Consider the following 21541-nt stretch of genomic DNA (forward strand, 5'->3'; position numbering starts at 1 on the left):
TGGCTTATCGTGTGTTCTTGGTTTAAGTGCTTGCCATTCATCTAACTCCTCTATCTATAGCCTTCGTTCTTCATGAATGTGTCCTCTATCATTGCTGGAACATGGCTCGTAAACTTCTTTGAAACTCAATTTCTGTAAAGTAGGTTGTGTCATATTGTCTGGTGTGGACTATTACCTTCAATGTTCGATGTGATGCCAGAATTACGAGCTTGAAGGGTGATCGTTTTGTCTCCCACACGAAGTGTAAGCTCATCTGTGCCAACATTGATAAACCATAAATTATACATATTTTTACCCCATGTTTAATGCATTTTATGGATGATTTATCATTAGAATTGGTGAATTCGATGCTCCTAATGCTTTAATTTCATGTTTTGTAACGAGCCAAAAAGGGACAAAACAAACCAAACCGAGAAGATGACACGGCTTAAGCCTTGCCACACGAGTAGCTCACACGCCCGTGTCTTTCGAGGGTGTCGACCAAGGCTTTCACGATTCACACGGCCTGGCCATTGACCCACATGAATTTGTGCAATTTAACAGATCGAACACGGCCTGGCAATCACGTCACACGGTCGTTTCACACGGGCATGTCCCTGCTGAGCCCAAGTTCAGTCCAATTCGGAAAAGGCCACTTTGGAGGGTTTCTAGGCATTCCAAAGCCTATAAATACGCACTAGAGGAGGAGAAAAGGGGAAACGGAGAATAGGGGTAAGAAATTACCCCAAGGAAGCCGATTGATCCATCTCAGAAGCCGGATTCATCACCAAGACTGAAGATCTCTCCTCAATTCCCCTTCAGGAGTTTTGAGTTTTCTTTATGTTTTGTATTCTTTATTCTTCTGAGATGTTTTCTTATTTATTTATGAACTAAATCCCCTAAATACCTAAGGGGAATGAAACCTAAGACGTATCTTGTTATTATTTTCTAAATCGTATGATAAATATGTAAGTTGTTCTTAATTATGTGTTCTTAATTCTTGTTTTGATATCCTAGGATACTGATTCAAGAGACGCTCTTAGTCAGAGGAGGAATAGACCCTGTCTAAGAGTACATTTGCCATAATTAAGCAGAGTTGGTTGCGTAAATAGGGTGACAAGATTTTGCCAGATTAGGGTGAAACCTAATAAGAGGATCCATAGATCAAGTTAATACAACCCTAGAGTGTTAATTAGAGAAATGTCTCGGTTATTCAATCTAGGGATTAGACGTCATTAGTCTTGAATAGGGATAATAACATAACTTAGGGATCTCTACGGAACAAGTTGAATGAATAAATCGTTCGATTCGGAGCCAGAATAACAAGTAAAGTCTAGGTGGATTTTTCCTTAGGTATTGTCTCAAGTCAATCGATTTTCCCAAAAGCAATTCCCCAAATCTTTTCTCTGTGCGTTCTTAGTTTAAATAATTAGTTAATTAAAACAAACCCTTTTATTCTTAGGCTAGATAATAAAAAGATGGTTATTACTAGTACTTTTGGTTCCCTTGGGTATGATATCTCGGTCTTGCCATTACTATACTATTGTTCGATAGGTGCGCTTGCCTTTTCATTGTGATAATAGTTAGTCTAGGTTTGATCTTCATTATAAATATTTATTACTTGTTACGAATCACGCGATCAAGTTTTGGCGTCGTTGCCGGGGAACTAAAATATTAGGAACGCTAAATTTTTATTACTTTTGCCATTTATTTTTCTTGCAATTTTATTTTATTTTATTATTTATTAATTTACTTTTTTTCTCTTTCTTGGCAGGTTTTTATAGTTTATGACTAGAAGAAACCCGTCTGGAGTATTAATTTTTGACGAAGAAATCAATTGTACAATTCGCAAAAATCAAAGAGAAATAAGGCCTACCTTACGATACACAGAAAACGAACGAGAAGACGATACTCAAACCCCAACCGGCAAGATGGCTAAAAACCAAGGCAATCAGCTACCTCCTGCAATTACTGCTAATCAAAATCCTGCTCCACGTACTATCTATGATTATACTAAACCTTCTTTAACAGAACTGAATCTAGCATAGTTAGACCTGCTGTAGCTGCAAATACTTTTGAATTAAAACCTAACACTATTCAGCTGATACAGCAGTTTGATGGTTTGCAGGATGAAGATCCAAACGCTCACTTAGCAAATTTCCTAGAATTTTGCGATACATTAAAAATCAATGGCGTTTCTGATGATGCCATTCGTCTTCGGTTATTTCCCTTTTCACTGAGAAACAAAGCTAAACAGTGGTTGAACTCGTTACCACGAGGGTCTATCACTACTTGGGAACAAATGACCAAGAAATTTTTACTAAAATATTTTTCGCCGGCTAAAATGGCTAAATTACATAATGATAGCTCTTCTTTTGTGCAGATGGATTTAGAAACACTTTACGATGCATGGGAGAGATACAAGAACTTACTAAGAAGGTGCCCTCACCATGGGTTACCACTTTGGCTTCAAGTACAAACATTCCACAATGGCCTGAATCCCTCGACTCGGCAAATGGTTGACGCAGCTACTGGTGGAACCATCAACAATAAAACACCGGAAGATGCCTATGAATTTATAGAGGAGATGTCACTAAATAACTATCAGTGGCAAGTTATGAGGACTAAGCCAACAAAAACAACCGGCATTTATAACATCGATTCAGCCACCATGCTCTCTAATCAGGTAGAACTTTTCAATAAAAAGATTGACGGCTTACTTGGTTCTACGTAGGTACATCCAGTAATGAGGTGTGACTCAAGTGGTGGAGGTGTGCATACAGAATACCAATCCTTCAATCCTACAACTAAAGAAGAACAAGTCAACTATATGGGTAACAATAACTTCCAATCTCAAAATAACCCATATAGTAATACCTATAATGCAGGTTGGAGGAACCACCCAAATTTCTCCTAGGGTGGTCAAGGGAATCAAAAGCCACAAAATCCTTAGGGTTTTCAACAACCACCAAATCAACAAAAGAAGAAACCGAACCTTGAAGAGATGCTTTCTAAATTCATCTCGGTGTCAGAAACCCATTTCCAAAATACCGAGACAACACTTAAGAATCAACAAGCATCGATCCAAGGACTCGAAACTCAGATAGGCCAGCTGTCCAAACTAATCTCTGAACGACCACAAGGTAGCCTACCAAGTAATACTGAACCTAATTCGAAGGAATACCTCAATGCAATTAGAACTCAAAATAAGGACGGACTCATTGCACCCGAGCCAGAAATACAACAAAACAACACGATGAACAAAGGACGAGAAGAGGTAAACAATAATGATCACAAACAGGTAAGTACGAATCATGAACCTAGTGTGACATATCCTAAAGCGATGACGAAAGACAGAATAGAAGAACAATTCGGTAAGTTTGTCAAAATCTTAAAGAAATTACATATTAACTTGCCCTTTATTGAAGTTCTTTCGCAGATGCCTAACTCAGCAAAATTCTTAAAGGAACTTCTGACCAATAAAAGAAAATTAGATGCTACATCGCATGTGGAACTCAATGCAGTCTGCTCAGCTATTCTAAAGAATAAGCTACCTAACAAATTGAAAGATCCAGAGAGTTTTACAATTCCTTGCTTAATTGGTAGTTTATCTGTGAATAATGCTTTAGCTGATCTAGGGGCAAGTAGAAATGTTATGCCATATAAAATGTTTAAACGACTAGGTCTCGGTAAACCCAAACAGACTAGGATGAGCATACAATTGGCTGACAAAATAGTTAGATTTCCTAAGGGTATTATTGAAGATGTTCTCGTTAAAATTGATAAATTTATATACCCAGTACACTTTGTCATCTTAGATATGGATGAGGATAACGAGGTACCTTTAATTTTAGGACGACCCTTTTTAGCAACTGCCAGAACCATTATTAATGTAGGCACAGGAGAGCTAACACTTCGTGCAGATGACGACGCAGTAACACTTCAAGCACGCAACTCAGTCAAAACCTCTAAAACTCAAGAAAACGTTATAAAACCTGTCGATGAAAAAATTAATACTTAATCATCCTTGCAGGAACCTCCTCGAACCAAGACAACGGAGATAGTGCACTATTATCATGTAGAGAACAAAGACACCCATGAGGAACTAAGGCTTCAAATAGATGAGCTAGATGAATGGCGAGCACACAAACCGAGAACACGTGATAAACCAAAACTACACCAAAACAAGCCCGATACCTCTCCTAATAAACTTTAGGTTGGCAATAAAGTCTTACTGGATACCGCAGATCCCCACATTGTCACTACCACACCAAATGAGGAAATCCCTCTTACGGTACTCAATATTTTCCCATTCGGTATTATTGAGGTAAGTCATCCCAAGTTCAGTACTTTTAAGGTAAACAACACCCGATTAAAACCTTATTTTAAGATTGACAGCAGGAACGAAGAGTATGAAATCCTCAAACCACCATGATAAATCAACGGAGAGGTAAGTCGAGCTTAGACTATAAATAAGCTTTTCTCGGGAGGCAACCCGAGCACTAACATATTTTGATTTCTTTATTTTTAACTTCTCACACCTAGAATCAATTAACTTAGTCTTTGAATTGCAAAGTTTTTCAGCATACACGGCCAGGCACATGGAAGTGCCTAAAGTCGTAGCCAAACAGGGGAAGAGACACGGCCGTGCGATACGACCGTGTTGAAGCAGGACATGATTTCCCCAAAACACGGGGTGCGATAAATCCCCACGGCCGTGCGACATGGCCGTGAGTGAACTTGATAGGAAAAACACGGGCGTGGGGATAGAAAACCTCGAGCGTGCTAGGGACAAGGCTCGATTTTGTTTCTTAAACACGGGCGTGCGACACGCCCGTGCCATTCAGCTGTGTACAATAATACACGGGCGTGCTACCATAAAGCACGGGCATGGGAGAAGCGAACAACACTAGGTACTACCGTGCGATATGGCCGTGTACCACACACGCCTAAGACACACGGGCGTGGGAGAATAGCCATCACGACCTAAAATTGCAAAATTTGAAACACACGGGCTCACCCTCATAAGTACACGGGCGTGGCCCTAGGTCGTGTGGCCCTCCCCTATATAAGCAAATCACTGTTCATTTTCTTATTCCTTTCAAAAGCCCTAGCTGAAATCTCCCCTTCTCTACTCCCTGATCCCTATTCTCAGCTACCACTACCCTCTTGTCCAGTTCATGTGGCAGCTTCACATGCTAACATCTCTGAGCACCTCATCCGATTCGAGCTTCAGTGTTTTCAACAATTTGACAACATTGATACTACTCTACAGCAGAGTTGTCAGCACCTTCCCATCTCATCGCCAGTCCCGCCTCGTTAACCATCCAGCGATGAAGATGTTTAGAAATATTTATTTATTATTTTCTGTTTTTACTTATTATTGAAACTATTTCTGTTATTTTTATTAGATTTTAGAATTTTATTTTTATTCTTTATTTCGGTTATTTCTTTTTGAATCCTTATACTTCCTAATATCTCCTAAAAAGTTCTTAATTTTATCGTAGTTATATAGAACTCCTAAGCTCATCATCACATAGGAACTACAACTCACCGGGGAAGGTTCTCCACGACTGTCATGTCCTGCTCGACCACGACCATAGCTACCACTAGATATAATATTCTTTTGGCACAAGACTTATGGCCTAATGAACCTCTACAACTGCCAGAGTATCCTCCTCCACTCTCAAACCTATCACTCTCCAAAACTCTAAGTTCGAGGAATTCATCATACAGGAAGTTTCACTTCTCTCCCTATCTTATTTTTATTCTCTAACATCTATCATTGTACATTGAGGGCAATGTACATCTTAAGTGTGGGGGGTATTTATTTCACTATTAGAAAAAGATCCCTGAATAATCACCGTGTTCTCATGAAAAACTCGCATATCATATTTAGGATAAATTTTAATTGATTTATGATTTTGATTGATATATTTTGAATTAAAACATAGGGATTTATGCATTGATTATTTAAACTTTAAGACATTAGAGAATCAAGCATGATAAGTTGATTTTTAAGAAATTAAATTATAGGTTGTTTCCCCAAGTCTAGGTATTACTTTGAATTAGAATTCACAAGTCTAAAAATCAAAAAGCCATAATTTTTTGTGAGATTTTTGAGCATCTATTCATCCTTTCATGCTCTATTTTATTATTGCTTTGAGTGCGTCAGTATTGAACTGTTATTCTAGAACTTGCTTGATTATGCATGTCGAGACCACACCATTTGATTTGATATATCAAAATGATTAAGGCACTTAGGATTAACCCACTCATGCCATGAAAAGCCTACCTCCACAATTAACCCCTAGTAAACCCCCTTGAGCCCAACAAACCAATTCTTGTATTACCCTTAATATTAACCTTTAACCCATTATTGTTGAAATCCCCTAAATTAATCCCTATTTTTGTCGAGATTTGAGTTGAATGGATTGCCTAGCTATGTTTCATTCTTGATATTTAGTCTATATTATTTAACTTGTTCTTAAAAAAAACACAACTATGTATGCATATCTATAATTTCATATTCCAAGAGAAGCTTTGTTGTACGCAAGTGAAGATTAACTATTTTTCTAGTTAGGCAACTTTTCAATTCAATCTCGATTCTAACCATTTCTTTCAGCTTGTGACCACACCCCCTAACCAAGCCTCATTACAACCCTCTAAAGACCTTTTGATTGATGTATCATCTTAAAATTAAAGTGGTGGAGATTTGATTTTCATACAAGCCTATGGTAATGACTTTCCATTATTGACTATTGAGTGCTTCCTTTATTGTCCTTAAAACACCTCGAGTGATTTGAGTGAATCTTTAGTGAGGATGTAAAACTCTGTGATATTCTGAATTAAAGGTAATTACTCTAGTTAGACACTTATATTTTAGGGATAAAATGCTCAACTTGGAATGATTGAAACTTTTATGTTCTTTTAGTTAAATTCTCAATATATGATTACCTATGGATTAATTTGAGATATTATTGATAGAAATTATAAGTTGAGAAGGATTTATTTTGATTAAGAGTTGAAAATTTTGCTTGAGGACAAGCAAATGCTTAAGTGTGGGGGTATTTGATAAACCGTAAATTATACATATTTTTACCCCATGTTTAATACATTTTATAGATGATTTCTCATTAGAATTGGTGAATTTTTTAATTTCATGTTTTGTACTCAGGAGAGCATCAAGAGTCAAAAGGAGCCAAAAACGAGCCAAAAAGGGACAAAAAGGACCAAATCGAGAAGATGACATGGCTTAAGCCTTGCCACACGGGCAACTCACACGCCTGTGTCTTTCGAGGGTGTCGACCAAGGCTTTCACGATTCACACGGCCTAGCCATTGACCCACACGATCGTGTGCAATTTAACGGATCGAACACGGCCTGGCAATCACGTCACACGGCCGTGTCACACGAGCGTGTCCCTGCTGAGCCCAAGTTCAGTCCAATTTGAAAAAAAGCCACTTTGGAGGGTTTCTAGGCATTCCAAAGCTTATAAATACGCACTAGAGGAGGAGAAAATGGGAGACAGAGAATAGGGGTAAGGAATTACCCCAAGGAAGCCGATTGATCCATCTCAGAAGCCGGATTCATCATCAAGACTGAAGATCTCTCCTCAATTCCCCTTCAGGAGTTTTGGGTTTTCTTTATGTTTTGTATTCTTTATTCTTCTGAGATGTTTTCATCTTTAGTTATGAACTAAATCCCCTAAATACCTAAGGGGAATGAAACCTAAGACGAATCTTGTTATTATTTTCTGAATCGTATGATAAATATTTAACTTGTTCTTAATTATGTGTTCTTAATTCTTGTTTTAATATCCCAGGATACTGATTCAAGACACGCTCTTATTCAGAGGATGAATAGAACCTGTCTAAGAGTACATTTGCCATAATTAAGCGGAGTTTATTGAGCGCCTAGAAATAAGGTGACAAGATTTTGCTGGATTGGGGTGAAACCTAATAAGGGGATCCATAGATCGAGTTAATGCAACCCTAAAGTGTTAATTAGAGAAATGCCTCGGTTATTTAATCTAGGGATTAGACATTATTAGTCTTGAATAGGGATAATAACATAACTTAGGGATCTCTACGGAACAAGTTGAATGAATAAATCGTCCAATTCAGAGCCAGAATAACAAGTAAAGTCTAGGTGGATTTTTCCTTAGGTATTATCTCAAGTCAATCGATTTTCCCAAAAGCAATTCCCCAAATATTTTCTCTGTGCGTTCTTAGTTTAAATAATTAGTTAATTAAAACAAACCCTTTTATTCTTAGGCTAGATAATAAAAAGATAGTTATTACTAGTACTTTTGGTTCCCTTGGGTACGATATCCTGGTCTTGCCATTACTATACTATTGTTCGATAGGTGCGCTTTCCTTTTCGTCATGATAATAGTTAGTCTAGGTTTGATCTTTATTATAAATATTTATTACTTGTTACGAATCACGCGATCAAACATCAATAATTGTTTTAGCAGTTGCTAAAAAGGGCCTCCTAAAATCAAAGGGGTGTTATTATCCTCTTCTATGTCTAGAACAATAAATTCAACGGGAAATATGAACTTATCTACTTTTACTAGTACATCTTCAATAATACCCCTAGGAAATCTTATAGTTTTATCTGCCAATTGAATACTCATCCTAGTTTGTTTAGGTTTCCCAAGACCTAGTTGCTTAAACATTCTGTAAGGCATGACGTTAATACTAGCCCCTAAATCAGCTAATGCATGATTTATATCTAAACTACCAATTAAGTAAGGAATTGCAAAACTCCCTGGATCTTTCAATTTGTGGGGTAGCTTATTCTGTAGAATAGCTGAGCAGACTGCGTTTAGCTCCATATGCGACGCTTCGTCCAACTTCCGCTTATTTATTAAAAGCTCTTTTAAAAATTTCATTACATTTGGCATCTGCGACAGAGCTTCAATAAACGGTAAGTTAATATGTAATTTTTTCAAAAGTTTGAGAAATTTACCGAATTGTTCGTCTGAGCGGTCTTTCCTTGTCGCGTTAGGGCATAGGACACGAGGTCTATATTCTTCATTCACCATTTTGTTATGACTTATCTCACTTTTACCTTTGCTCACCATAGTTTCTTGCATCAATTCTAGCTCAGGCGCAATGAATCCTTCCTTATCTTGAGTACTAATTACATTGAGGTGTTCCCTTGGGTTAGGTTCAGTATTACTTGGTAAGCTACCTTGTGGTCGTTCGGAGATTAGTTTGGATAGCTGGCCTATTTGAGTTTCGAGCCCTTGGATCGATGCTTGTTGATTTTTAAGTGCTGTCTCGGTATTTCAGAAATGGGTTTCTGACACTGAGATGAATTTAGAGAGTATCTCTTCAAGGTTTGGTTTCTTCTCTTGTTGATAAGGTGGCTGTTGAAAACCCTGAGGATTTTGTGGCTTTTGATTCTCTTGACCATCCTAGGAGAAATTTAGGTGGTTCCTTCAACCTGCATTATAGTATTACTGTATGAGTTATTTTGAGATCTAAAGTTATTGTTACCCATATAATTGACTTGTTCCTCTTCGATTGTAGGATTGAAGGATTGATATTCTATATGCACACCTCCTCCACTTGAGCCACACCTCATTACTGGATATACCTGCCTAGAACCAAGTAAAGCATCAATCTTTTTATTGAGAAGTTCTACCTGATTTGACAGCATAGTAACTGAGACGACGTTATAAACGCCGATTGTTTTTGTTGGCTTAGTCCTCATGACTTGCCACTGATAGTTATTCAGTGACATTTCTTCAATGAATTCATAAGCCTCTTCAAGTGTTTTGTTGGTGATGGTTCCTCCAGCAGCTGCGTCAATCATCTGTCTTGTCGAGGGATTCATACCATTGTAGAATGTTTGAACTTGCAGCCATAGAGGTAACCCATGGTGAGGGAACCTTCGCAATAGATCTTTGTATCTCTCCCATGCATCGTAAAGTGTTTCTAAGTCCATCTGCACAAAAGAAGAGATATCATTACGTAATTTAGCCATTTTAGCCGACGAAAAATATTTTCGTAAAAATTTTTCGGTCATTTGTTCCCAAGTAGTAATTGACCCTCGTGGTAATGAGTTCAACCACTGTTTAGCTTTGTTTCTCAATGAAAAAAGGAATAACCAAAGAAGAATGGCATCATCAGAAACGCCATTGATTTTAAATGTATCGCAAAATTCCAGAAAGTTTGCTAAATGAGCGTTGGGATCTTCCTCTTGCAAACCATCAAACTGAACAAATTGTTGTATCATCTGAATATTGTTAGGTTTTAATTCAAAAGTATTTGTAGCTACAGCAGGTTTAACTATGCTAGATTCAGTTCCTGATAAAGAAGGTTTAACATAATCATACATAGCGCGTGGAGTAGGATTTTGATTAATCGCAATTACAGGAGGTAGCTGATTGCCTTGGTTTTTAGCCATCTCTTCGCTTGGAGGTTGAGTATCGTCTTCTTGCCCGTTCTCTGTGTATCTTAAGCTTCACCTTATTTCTCTTTGGTTTCTACGAACTATTCGATCGATTTCTTCGTCAGAAAGTAATGGTCCTGACGAGTTTCTTCTAGTCATAAACTATAAAAACCTGCTAAGAGAAAGAAAAAGTAAATTAATTAGTAATAATAATAATAAAATTAATTAAATTGCAAGAAAAATAAATGGCTAAAGCAATAAAAATTTAGCGTTCCTAATATTTTAGTTCCCCGGCAACGGCGCCAAAAACTTGATCGCGAGGTTTCGTGATAGGTTTTAAATATTTATAATTACTCGTTCTTAAACTAACTATTATCGCGATGTAGGCAAGTGTACCTATTGAACAGTAGTATAGTTTTAACAAGATCAGATTGTCGAACCCAAAGGAACTAAAAGTACTAGTAATGACTGTCTTTTTATTATCTAGCCTAAGAATAATGGGGTTTTGTTTTAATTAACTAATTATCTAAACTAAGAACGCACAGAGAAAAGAATTGGGGAATTACTTTTGGGAAAATCGATTGACTTGAGACAATACCTAAGGAAAAATCCACCTAGACTTTACTTGTTATTCTGGCTCCGAATCGGACGATTTATTCATTCAACTTGTTCCGTAGAGATCCCTAAGTTATGTTATTATCCCTATTCAAGAATAATAACGTCTAATCCCTAGATTGAATAACCGAGACTTTTCTTTAATTAACATTCTAGGGTTGCATTAACTCAATCTATGGATCCCCTTATTAGGTTTCACCCTAATCCGGAAAAATCTTGTCACCTTATTTCTAGGCACGCAATCAACTCCACTTAATTATGACAAATGTACTCTTAGACAGGGTCTATTCCTCCTCTGAATAAGAGCATATCTTGAATCAGTATCCTGGGATATCAAAACAAGAATAAAGAACAAGTTAAATATTTATCATACGATTCAAAAAATATAACAAGATTCGTCTTAGGTTTCATTCCCTTTAGGTATGTAAGGGTTTTAGTTCATAACTAAAAAGGAAAACATCTCAGAAGAATAAAGAATACAAAACATAAACCCAAAACTCCTGAAGGGAAAATGAGGAGAGATCTTCAGTCTTGATGATGAATCCGGCTTCCGAGATGGATCAATCAGCTTTCTTGGAGTAATTACTTACTCCCCCTTCTCCCTCTCCCTTTTCTCCTCTTCTACGGTGTATTTATAGGCTTTGGAATGCCTATGAGCCCTCAAAAGTGGCCTTTTTCAAATTGGACTCAACTTGGGCTCGGCAGGGACATGCCCATGTGCGATTACTTCAGGCCATATTTGAGCCTGTTAGAATGGCACGGGCGTGTGCTATACCCGTGTGAGTCGCGCTCCAATTCTGCCAGATTGACACGGCTGTGTGGTCTGCCCATGTGAGGAGGTCCAGACTCTGTTGATCTCGTACTTTGGCCCATTTTCTCCATTTTTGGCCCGTTTCTCGTTCCTTTCGCTCTCTTATGCTCTCCTAAGTATAAAACATGAAATTAAAGCATTAGAAGCATCGAATTCACCAATTCTTATGAAAAATCATCCATAAAATGCGTTAAACATGGGGTAAAATATGTATAAATTACGGTTTATCAGTCAAAGATTCATGGACCAAAAAAAGAAAGAATTTTTAGAACTCAAACAGGGAAACATGATTATATTCAAATATGAACGAGAATTTGTTCAGCTAAGTAAATATGCCAAAGAATGAGTTCTAATCGAGGCTGATCGAGCATACAAAGCTAAAAAATTGAGTAAGGAAAAAAACAGGCTGAAAGAGAGGCTCGGGTTTTTAGAAAAAGAACTATGAATAAGTCACAATCATTTGCTTCTAAGAAATTAAAGAAGTATTATGATCGGGTGACTACCTCTACAGGATATTGGGAAAGATAGCGAGGCTCTCAATGTTCTAACCCAAGGTCTTCATCTGCATCTTTGACCAGTATGGGCAGTGTTGGTAATCCCAAACCGAAATGTAAACATTGTAACAAATTTCATAATGAGGAATGTCGGTCTAGAAGTGGAGCTTGTTTTGGATGTGGTTCACTTGACCATTTTCTCAGGGATTGTCAAGAAATAGTGGAAAAAGAGATAGAACCAGCTCCAAAGCCTAGTAATCCTATCCCGAGAGGCAGACCACGCCGTCACCCCGGTAATGTTGGTGGTAGTCGAGGTACTACCATGGATACAACAGTTAGATCTGAGGCACGAGCACCTGCAAGGACATATGCTATTCGTGCTAGAGAAGATGCCTCTACACTAGATGTCATTGCTGGTACATTTTCTCTACTTGATATAGCTATTACTGCTTTGATTGATCCTGGTTCCACACATTCATACATATGCACGAACTTGGTGTCTACTAAAAATTTGTCTGTTGAATTCACTGAATTTGTGGTGAAAGTTTCAAACCCCCTGAGCCAGAGTGTTACGGTGGATAAAGTTTGCAAAAACTGTCCATTGATGGTAATAGGTCATTGCTTTTCGGCTGGCTTGATGTTATTACAATTTGATGAATTTGATGTGGTTAACCGAAAATGATACAGTGGTGAATTGTAAGCAGGAATATATTGTATTGAAATGTGAGAGTGGTGAATTACTTCATGTTGAATCTGATAAACTGGATAGATTACCTAATGTGATTTTAGCAATATCAGGACAGAAATATGTCCGAAAGGGTTATGATGCTTACCTTGCATATGTGTTGGATACTAAAGTATCTGAGTCGAAGATTCAGTTAGTGCCGATTGTATGTGAATTTCCTGACTTATTCTCTAAAGAATTACTTGGTTTACCACAAGATAGAGAAGTGGAATTCTCTATAGATCTTGTTTTGAGAACAACACCTATATCTATAGTACCTTACAGAATGACTCCTACTGAATTGAAAGACCTGAAAGTACAGTTGCAAGAGTTGATTGACAGAGGTTTTGCTCGACCTAGTTTCTCACCTTGGGGTGCATCGGTTCTATTCGTAAAGAAGAAAAATGGATCGTTGAGGCTGTACATTGATTACAAACAGCTTAACAAAGTTACAATAAAGAACAAATATCCTTTGCCTCGTATTGATGACTTATTTGACCAGTTAAAATGTGCCACTATATTTTTCAAGATTGATCTCTGTTTTGGTTACTATCAACTACGGGTAAAAGATTCAGATGTGCCAAAGGCAGCTTTTAGAACTCGGTATGGACACTATGAGTTTCTTGTGATGCCATTCGGTTTGACAAATGCACCTGCAATATTTATGGATCTAATGAACAGAATTTTCGGCCCATATTTAGACAGGTTTGTGGTGGTATTTATAGATGATATTTTGGTTTACTCCTGAGATGAGAATGAACATACAGAACATTTGAGAATAGTGTTGCAAACTCTGCGAGAGAAACAATTGTATGCCAAATTTAGTAACTGTGAATTTTGGCTATGGGAAGTTAGTTTTCTTGGGCATATTGTATCTGCTGAAGGTGTCAGAATAGACCTGAACAAAATTTCAGCCATTGTTAACTGGAAGCCACCGAAGAATGTGTCTGAAGTCTGAAGTTTTCTGAGACTAGCTAGTTATTATTGGAGATTTGTAAAAAAAATTTCAATGATAGCTTCTCCAATGATTCCTTTGCTATAGAAAGATGTAAAGTTTGAGTGGATTGACAAATGCCAGCAGAGTTTTGATAGATTAAAGGCTTTATTGACAGAAGCACCTGTGTTAGTCCAGCCTGAATCGGGTAAGGAATTTATAATTTATAGTGATGCATCATTGAATGGTTTAGGCTGTGTTTTGATGCAAGAAGGTAAAGTTGTAGCCTATGCTTCATGACAGCTAAAGCCATATAAAAATAACTACCCAACACATGATCTTGAATTGATAGCCATAGTGTTTATATTGAAAATCTGACGGCATTACTTATTTGGTGAAAAATGTCACATATTCACTGATCATAAAAGTCAGAAATATTTGATGTCACAGAAAGATTTAAATTTGAGACAGCACAAATGGCTTGAGTTATTGAAAGATTATGATCTGATTATCGATTATCATCCGAGAAAAGCCAATATGGTTGTTGATGCTCTGGGCAGACCATGTTTTCCTTGCGGGCTATGAATACTCGATTGTCACTATTTGATGATGGTTCAATCATAGCTGAGTTAAAAGCTAGACCAACGTTTTTGCAATAGATTTCTGAAGCTCAGAAAAATGATAGTAAGTTGTAAGAAAAACGAATAAAAAGTACTGCATTTCATCCCCAGATAGATGGTCAGTCTGAACGGGTAATACAGATCTTGGAAGATATGCTTCGATGTTGTATAATTGAGTTTAAAGGTAACTGGGAAAAGTGTTTTCCTTTAGTTGAATTTGCTTATAATAACAGTTATCAATCTAGCATCAAAATGGCATCGTATGAAGCCTTATATGGTCGCAAATGTAGAACTCCATTGTACTAGACAGAACTTAATGAGAAAAAGTTACACGGAGTTGACTTGGTCCGTGAAATCGAGGAAAAATTGAAAATAATTCGGGACAGTTTGAAAGCAGACTCTAATTGTTAAAATTCCTATGCTGATCTGAAATGAAAAGAAATAGAATTTCAATTCGGTGACAAAGTATTCTTGAAAGTATCACATTGGAAGAAAGTTCTCCGGTTTGGTCGTAAAGGAAAACTAAGTCCACAATTCATTGCACCATATGAGATTATAGAAAGAATCGAGCTGGTTGCAGATCAGTTAGCTTTACCACCAGAACTTGATCGGATTTATAATGTTTTTCATGTGTCTATACTACGGTAGTATCGATCTGCTCCTTCACGTTATCTCTCAGACAGAGGTAGAGATTCAGCCTGATATGACATATAGTCAAGAACCGATCAAAATCTTATCCTGGGAAACAATAGAGTTAAGAAATAAAAAGGTAGCTTTAGTAAAAGTTCTTTGGCAATGACATGGTATTGAAGAAGCTACTTGGGAGCTGGAGGATATTATGAAGAAGCAATACCCGAATCTTTTTACTGGTAAGATTTTCGAGGATGAAAATCCCTAAAGAGGGAGAGTTGTAACAACCCATTTTTCAGTGAAATTGGAACAGTAGTTTCGGGACCACAAATCTGACCCAAAAATAAAATTTATTTTTATTTTATTAGATGGTCAGTATTATGATAGATATGTCGTGTAAAAATTTTGATACGAAAATTTTATCAATTAAGTGTTTGTTTACGAGAAGACTAAATCGCATAAAATGCAAAAGTTGAATTATAAGCTATAAGGATTAAATAGATACAGAATTCAAAAACTAGAGGTTCTTATATGGTAATTAGACCATTAAAGAAAAGTGTACTGATTTTTGGTGACTCATCCATGGAAAAATTGGAAAAGTGCAAGGATTAAATTGGAATCGAAATAATTTAATTAATTAAAAGATGATAAAAAGGAATATCATCTTATTTTTCTCATCTTCTTCCCTAAAATTATATGGAAACCCTAGGAGAGAGAGAAGAAACTTTCAAGGCTTAATTGGGTAAGTTTCCTTGTCTCATTTTTAGTAAATTTTTTATATTTTTAAAACTGGGATAGTCTAATCTATCTATTTGAGGGATTAATTTGAAAAGTTACCAAGGTATGAAATTTGGGTCATGGATAAATATGCTGAAAATTAGAAATTTATGGTAGAAAATGAAAAGTTGTTGATAGATAAACAACTTTTACAAAGTGATTTTTAATGAAAAATGATTTAAGGACTAAAATGTAAAGTTGTGAAATTTGATGAAAAATTCTAAATTTTTATGAATACATGTGCTATAAAATTTGTAATGGGATTTTGGTTATGCTTGGAATAGGGAGTAAATTGCACAAGTTTCATTTTCCAAGTCTAGGGATGAAATTGGAATTTATGGAAAAGTTAAGGGTAAAATGGTAATTTTTCCTAGGATGTAAATTGAGTCCAAATAAATATGAAATATGTGAAAATGATGATTAAAGCTTTTTATATATATCCGGACAACACAAATTCGAGGTTAGACCAAGGAAAAGAAAAGGTTTTGGATTAGTAGATTTTATACGCGAACAAGTGTCAAGGTAAGTTCGTGTAACTTAATCAAGCATGTAAATATGTTTAATTGAAATTTTTTGTTTGTATGGAATGTGACTTATATTGATGTACATTATTTGAATGCTATAATGAAAAATTGAAAACATGCTTGAAATGGTGAAAAATGGTTAAGTCCTAATTGAATATTGAATTCCAATGAATATATGCGCTTTCTTGAAACGAATAAGGTCCTGCATTTGTTGCGCACGGGATTTAGCTCGGACGAGTAATCCTATTGACCTTGTTATAGAAAGGATTTAGCCCAAACAGGTAACCCTGATATAATACCTCTCGAGTATACATTACGATTAGGGTTTAGCCTGGACTGGTAATCCTAATTTAGCACTTTTGAGCTTATGTCATATAAAGGACTTAGCCTGGACTGGTAATCCTATTATATGATATGTGTTCAAGAGTGTGTTCCTTTATTAAGTGCCCTAATGGGTACCCTCGAATAAGAATTGACGGATTATTGAATCGTACACCCCAAGTGTACTACTTGAGTATCCATTGGAATTTCAGTGATTCAACAGACATAAAACTCTTGACATGGCATGAGAATTATGAGATGAAATGATAATTTCTTGAAAGAGTATTGCATGATGAGCTCATCTATTCTTACTTAATGTATATGTAAACTTTGTGACTAAAATGTTTGATTGGATGCATGTGTTTAGGCAATTTTTCCAAATGGATGGAAAACATGTTATTGTATGCTTAGATTTAATAAACGGGATTGGTAAGCTTAGTTTCTATTATACGAACTTACTAAGCATGTAATGCTTACTCCGTTTAAATTTTCCCCTGTTTTATAGTGCTCAAAAGCTCGCAAAGGTTAGAGATCATTGGGGCATCGTCACACTATCATCTAGCTTATTTTGGGTATACTTAGTAAAATCATTTTGGTATAATGGCATATATAAGACAACTTGACCATTAGTGGCTTGATAATTATGCTTGTAATCTAGCCATTGGAATGGCTACTAATGGTTGTTTTGATTTACTTGTAATGTCATGTTATGGTAGTTAAATATATGTTAAGTAGTTGATCAAATTATGTCTTATATATGGATTGAATCAAGGTAAGATTGTGAGCATGTATGCATGTAATGGTATGCCATGATGAATGATGGAAATTGCTTAACTTGAATGCTTAGAAATGGTTGGAATTGTTTGGTATGTTTTAGTGCAGGAAAATGGTAAATTTGGGTGACAATGAAGCTAGGAAATGACTTTATTTTGTCCACACGGGTAGACACATGGGCATGTGTGTAAGCCGTGTAACATTAGCATGTGATTAGGCTGTGTGTCCCCTGCACCTTAATTTTGAAAAATAGAATGCTCAGAATTGAGCACACGGGCAAAGACACGAGCGTGTGTCTCAGCCATGTGTGCTACATGGCCTAGAACACGGGCGTGTGTCTTGGCCGTGTGAAACCTAAACCTAATTTTGAAATGAATTAATTGATCACACGGCCTAGTACACGGGCGTGTGGCATGGCCGCGTGCATAAGTCAGAGAGTTACACGAGGTCAAACATGGACTACAGCACAGGCGTGCCCCAGGGTCACACGGGCGTGTCCCTTGGGTCACACAGGCATGTGAGCCCTTCACCTTGGAAAATTTTTGAAATGTCGTGAAAAATTCTTAGAGTTCCCAATTAAGTCCCGACTCGACTCTAATGCTCGTATTGGGCCTCGATGGTCCAATTAAGGGACATTCTAAATGATCTCGGTTAATGAATAGTAATTTACATAAATTATTTGTAAAATGTTCTGAAAGTTTCGATAATGCTCTGAAACCCTGTTCTGACGATGGATACGGGTTAGGGGTGTTACACATAAGATGATGAGCAAATATTTGTGGCATCCTGCTTTGCCACTAGCAGCTCAACCGAGAGTTGGCTTATATATAGTAGTTGTACAAAACATATTTCTTGTGATTATGAACTCTTCAAATAGCTTCACTAGACTGTTGTCTGTAGGGTTAGAATTGGAAATGGCGCATATATCGCTGTGCAATGCAAAAGAATGGTGGGGATTGAAAGTCACACATGTTTGAAATTTATTTCTGATGTCTTATATGTACTTGAAATTAATCAGAACCTTTTGAATGTTGCTCGGCTGTTGGAAAAAAGATATAAGGTGTTGTTTGTTTGAAAACAAAAATTGCATAATCAATGATAAAAAAATCAGAGACATGTTTAAAGTCCATATGAAAGACAAGCTTTGCCTTAGACTTGATGCAAGAAGAGCAGGTTGTTGTACACAAAGAAGAAAACAATAATTTGCTTTGGCACAAAAGGTTGGGGCATTTTCACCATGCCACTATACTTTTTATGAAGAAAAACAATCTTGCAAAAGGCCTGCCTCAATTGGAGAATGAGCTACCTGCACGTGAAATTTGTCGGTACGAGAAACAAACAAGGCTTCCTTTTCCACAAAATATGACTTGGAGGGCTATTCAAAAATTACATTTGATACACACTGAAGTAGGATGGCCCATGAGAACACCATCATTGAACGACAGTAAGTACTACATTGCTTTCACTGATGATCATATAAGAATTTGTTGGATTTATTTCATGAAGTTGAAATATGAACTTGCTAACATTTTTTGGAAGTTTAAAACTTTCGTTAAAACTTAGAGTGGTTGCAATATGCAGATAATTAGATCTGATAGCAAAGTTGAATATAATACCAAAAAAATTAACAAATTTTATCAAGATGTAAACATCGAGCATCAGTTGACTGCACCCTACACTCCATAACAAAATGGAGTGTTAGAAAAAATAGAACAATTATGAAGATGGTAAGGTGCTTACTTCATGAAAAAGGGTTGTCGAATGAATTTTGGGTTAAGGTAGCAAACACATTAGTTTATCTGCTCAAAAGACTTCCAACCAAAGCTTTTTATAAAAGAATTCCATTTGAAGCATGGTATGGCTACAAACCAGAATTTGTTAAGTGAAAACCTTTGGTTGCTTGTGTTTTCTTACATTATTTACCAATGGACATTATATGATTTTATTGCTAAGCCAATTTTTTATTATTTACCAATTTGTTAAGCTAAAAACCAGATTGGGATGGGCTAACCTGAATTCGAAGCGTTACATTAGTCACCTAAGTGGCTCTCCGGCTAACAACCACCCAATACATACGCCGACCTTAATATTAGTTATTTATAAACGCGGAAGCAAATTATTAGCCAATTTAAAACTTTTCCTAGGTAATTTAACATAAAGGCTTTTTTGTCATTTTACCACCTATGATAAAACTTACCCGATTTTAGATCTAAAAAATTATCGACCTTCTTTTAGTCAAAATTATGGAAGCCTAAAAAATTCAGCTTAAATTGAGTTCGTTTGCTATGTCTAAGTCAAGTTTTACTTTTGTGGACTAAATTGTAACAACTACAAACTATCAGGACCTATTTCGAGTTACAAATTAAGTGTGTTTTTATCGAATTTTACTCATTATGAAACTAATTCTAAAATTTTACCAAGTTTCCATATCATCTAGGGCTCTAATTAGACTAATGAATTTTCAGGACTAAATTGTAACTTAAACAAATTAAAATTCCAATTTAAAAAGACAAAAATTTAAACCCCCCAAAACCCACACGGTTGTGTCCCCTAGATCGTGTGTAATTAAATAACCGAACTCGTGTCATGAAAAACTTTTAGGCAGATCACACACGCTCGTGTGGAAATCCTACACGCCTGTGTGTGATAGCTCCAGTTTCCACATGCCCGTGTCACTTACCCACACGCTTGTGTGCAATTCCTCACACGCCTGTGTGAAACCACTGTACCTATTTTTACGAAAAACTCGATTTAAAACCCGATTTTGCATATTAAAATGGCCAATTTAACCCGATTTAGCTACGATTAACTAACATACATATACATACAACTTCAATTGAATTTATTGACATCAATTAAGCCTCAATTAAATAGAATTAGGCAATTAATTTCATGCACAGCAAACACCGAATAAATCAAACAAGTGGCGTACCTTAGTTACTAGTAAACCACTCTATGGAAGCTTCACTTAAACAATCGTTAATATAAATTTCATACTTCACACACTGCGTTATCAATCACCGTGTTATCAAGCAGCAATACACCGTAAATCATTCAATAATTAAACTCAAACATACTTCAAAGCTATTATAAAACCATCCAAAATAAATGTCTAATGTCCAAAGTCCAGTTACAACAAAAATCAAACTAATTTCTGAGAGTTCCATAATGCCTGATTACATTCTCTAAAATGTGTAATAAAGTTTTTACAAGCCTAAATCTTTTGGAACTCTCTTGCTCGACTCCTCAACTCCTCAATCCCAACGATTATCTGCACGAATTGTAAGTGTGTAAGCTTCAAAAAGCTTAGTGAATGTTAACAAAAACGACTAGTAAATTAACATCTAGTTCATACTCAATTCACAACCAATCATTCAACAATTGTCAGCCAAATAATTAAACATGTCAATTTAATTTCCATAAGCATTTTTAATACCAAAAATCAATTATTCATGGCTTTCAATCATCAATTAATATAACAACAATCACACATAAATATATTGACATACACTTCTCATGACTTAATCAGGTGATCATACATCGAATAAACGGATCTCCGAACTCCCACAAATATCAAATACAGTCCACCGAGTTGAGCGGGCCGAAGCACATGCTCCATTATAGCACCTCAAATAACCCATTGAGTGGAGACTCATGCTCAACACTCCCTTATCTACTCCAAACAAATGATTCCACCTAGAGCCATATGCTCACAATGTCACAAATAAAGGTGAGTACCCACAAATCCTATGCCATGCCAACTATATCCAATAGATCCACCATGCATGTTGCCAATATATTCAGTCAAACATAGCATATTAATCAGTCATTATTGTGCTTAATTTAATGTGACAAGATGCTTATGTGTAACTTGTAACATAGTCATTTAACATCTAATTAAATGAAGTAATTCATTTGCCAATTTCCCATA

General features: G+C 36.4%; 2 non-coding genes across 2 annotated transcripts; one reads left to right on the plus strand and one right to left on the minus strand.

Annotated features, from left to right (window-relative positions):
• Positions 1–2330: 2330 nt before the first annotated feature.
• LOC121231097 (small nucleolar RNA R71) lies at positions 2331–2436 on the minus strand. Its single transcript, XR_005929165.1, has one exon. It is a non-coding gene; the product is annotated as a small nucleolar RNA R71 (small nucleolar RNA).
• Positions 2437–9865: 7429 nt separating this feature from the next.
• Positions 9866–9972, plus strand: LOC121231246 (small nucleolar RNA R71). Its single transcript, XR_005929310.1, has one exon. It is a non-coding gene; the product is annotated as a small nucleolar RNA R71 (small nucleolar RNA).
• The last annotated feature ends 11569 nt before the right edge of the window (positions 9973–21541 follow it).

The sequence above is a fragment of the Gossypium hirsutum genome, chromosome A06 (genome assembly GCF_007990345.1).
Source record: "Gossypium hirsutum isolate 1008001.06 chromosome A06, Gossypium_hirsutum_v2.1, whole genome shotgun sequence".
NCBI lineage: Eukaryota > Viridiplantae > Streptophyta > Magnoliopsida > Malvales > Malvaceae > Gossypium > Gossypium hirsutum.